Source organism: Acinonyx jubatus, chromosome D2 (assembly GCF_027475565.1).
Source record: "Acinonyx jubatus isolate Ajub_Pintada_27869175 chromosome D2, VMU_Ajub_asm_v1.0, whole genome shotgun sequence".
NCBI lineage: Eukaryota > Metazoa > Chordata > Mammalia > Carnivora > Felidae > Acinonyx > Acinonyx jubatus.
The window spans coordinates 62927469-62930133 of NC_069393.1; the positions used below are offsets into that span (position 1 = coordinate 62927469).

Sequence of the window (2665 nt, forward strand, 5' to 3'; positions counted from 1 at the left end):
CAAAACACCAGAAAAAGTTTACTAATTTTTTAAATCTTTCAGAGTAACTACTTGACTAGCAGAAGATAAGGTCAGTCTAAAGAAGGGGAGGCAGTAAATTCATTTTAGATATGGCAGGGTTGTAGTCCGTATTTTCTTAATGCTTCTAGGAGTCAAATCTCAATAAAGATGCCAAACACCCAGAACCACTCTAAGAAAGAGGCAGCAGGCAGAAGCTTACCTGTGATTCAAGGGGCTCTGCAAGTCTTCTCCAAAGAAAACACGGTTCCCCAAATCCTGATCATCAGGGACTCCAGATTCTTGAAAAAAATGCAAATATGGTCTCTTTAAAAGTAAGTAGTAGCAGGTTGAGAATTAAACCTCACCCTTTACCTCTATTTACATTTTAATGTGCCCTGCTCCTAAATAACTTTTCAACATAATTTTTAATGTAATACTAAAGTACAAGGAAGAAAATGTAGTTTCCATAAATATCATGGAACCATCTAAGGAATGCTTGCTGTATTGGGATGTATTAGTTCCTCAACAATGTACAGTTTTTATAATGATGAAAAATGAAAGCACAAATCTATCATCCCAGATAGATAATGACCACCATCATACCTACATATTGTGTGGATACCTAATACTCTTGGTTTTATGGTTATTTCTAAGGCTGCCATCAACCAAGGGATTCTGGGAAAAATCAAGCAATGCAAAAATACACTTTTCCCCTTTCTGGAATTTTCCTCATGTATAAGAGAGGCAAGAACCTAATGATCTGTTACATAACAGGAGCCCTCTCCTAGCCTTCCCCTCCATTCAATTTGACTTCTGAATTACTAGAAACAATTTATTGAAAGAATTTGTGAGTTAAAAGAGGAATTGTGGCAGGACTAAACTTTTTTTTTTTTTTTTGGGAAATTCAAGAGTAGTTTTTTTTGCTTTGTTTTGTTTTTAAATATCTAGGTGGTCTTTAGTGGATCATGAGCAAACTGGGTAGAGTTGACAAATCCTTTTGGAGTTCAATCTGAAGTCCATTTTTTCAAAGAGCTCAAAGTCCTGTCTGAGGAGAAGAGTTTTAGCTAGACCAAAAGAATCCTCAAATTCTGCTATTAATCATTCTCCAGGTACAACTCAGACTAGCTCATAACAGCACATTTTTTAATTTCAAATTTCATTAACATCCTAAGTATTATTGATTTTCCTACTGCCTGCTAAACCAGATCTTTTTTTTTTTTTTTTTTTTTTTTTTTTTTGCTTTCCCAACAGATTCTTAGGGCAGAAGGCAACTCTGAGGCACTTAGCCCGTTTCTCAATTCTATTGAACTTCACTCTATTCCTAAATCCCCACTAAAAGTGAATTTTCCAGCTAAATCTCCACATCATTGAGTCTTCTAACTGCTACAACCTTATCAATTAGATAAAACCAGAGTCCCTTTTTATTTTGGAAACAGACCACCAAAAGCCATTGTCAGATGTCAGATAAATGCTGCCCAACCGTTTTAATTAAATCAGCCAAATGAATTAGTTCCATGGGTGTCCAATGGATCTGGTCACACGATAGGAAAGTGATCCGCTGTGATATTCCTGTGTTGATGTACAGAACAACTCCACTCAGTTTAAGGTCCCAGAGGGATTATTATTAACTCTCAAATGCAGGCACCCCAGCTCAGTCAGTTAAGCATCTGACTTCAGCTCACATCATGATCTCCGAGTTTCTGGGTTTGAGCCCTACTTTGGGCTCTGTGCTGACAGCTCAGAGCCTGGAGCCTGCCTTGGATTCTGTTTCTCCTTTTCTCTCTGTCCCTCTCTCCTCACGCTCTCTCTCTCAAAATAAACATTCACATTTTTTTAATTGGTTTTCCCAAGGTCATGGAAATAATTCCGAATAGTGAAGATAAAGAAATTATCAAAAGTGTCTTCAGCAAGGCTTCTTTAGTTGACTTTCTATGAGCCCCAAGAGACCACGTCACTGTGCACATGTACTACAAACAGAAAGAGCAGTAACTTTTACAGAGTTCTTTACAGTTTTACCAAGTACTTCCATGCCCGTTGCATTATCGGACTCCACATAAACCTGCAAAGTAAATGGTTTTATGCTTCCCAATTTACAGTTAAGTAAACTTGACTCAGCTAAAAGAAATAATTTACTTAAGCTTTAATGCTCGTACCTTGAAAGCAGGGTTGAAGATTTTGCCACTGCAGCACATTTAGAACATCAAAGATTATCCCTGAACCTCACTGTGATGGCAAAGACTGTGTACAGCCCTTTCCGTAGTCTGGGTGCCATTATTTCTCCGATGACTTCTCTGTCTCTTGTTTGCCAAGCTGTTATGCAACTGAGAGAGAGGGCATTTTTCAACACTGTCTCACCATCAAATAATGCAGACTAGGTCTCTAGTTTCCAGTATGTTTGTCTCTCAGTAGGGTTTTTCTTTTTTTTCCCTTTCCATGTAATTACAATACAGTTTTTATTTGAAGTTTTAACAGAGTATTAGAGGGGGCCCCTGGGTGGCTCATCATCTCATCATTAGTAGGATCAAAGCCCTCATCGGGCTCTGTGCTGACAGTGCAGAGCCTACTTGGGATTCCCTCTCTCCTTCTCTCTCTGCCCCTCCCCCTTGCTCCACTCTTGCTCTCAAAATAAAGCTATTAAAAAAAGAGTATTAGATTTCTTTACTAC

The 2665-nt window shown here is 38.3% G+C and overlaps 1 long non-coding RNA gene across 1 annotated transcript; it reads right to left on the bottom strand.

Annotated features, from left to right (window-relative positions):
• Positions 1–220: 220 nt before the first annotated feature.
• Positions 221–2444, bottom strand: LOC128312598 (uncharacterized). The gene is made up of 2 exons (XR_008292080.1): positions 2154–2444; positions 221–299 (listed from the first exon to the last, which is right to left on the bottom strand). It is a non-coding gene; the product is annotated as an uncharacterized LOC128312598 (long non-coding RNA).
• Positions 2445–2665: the final 221 nt, after the last annotated feature.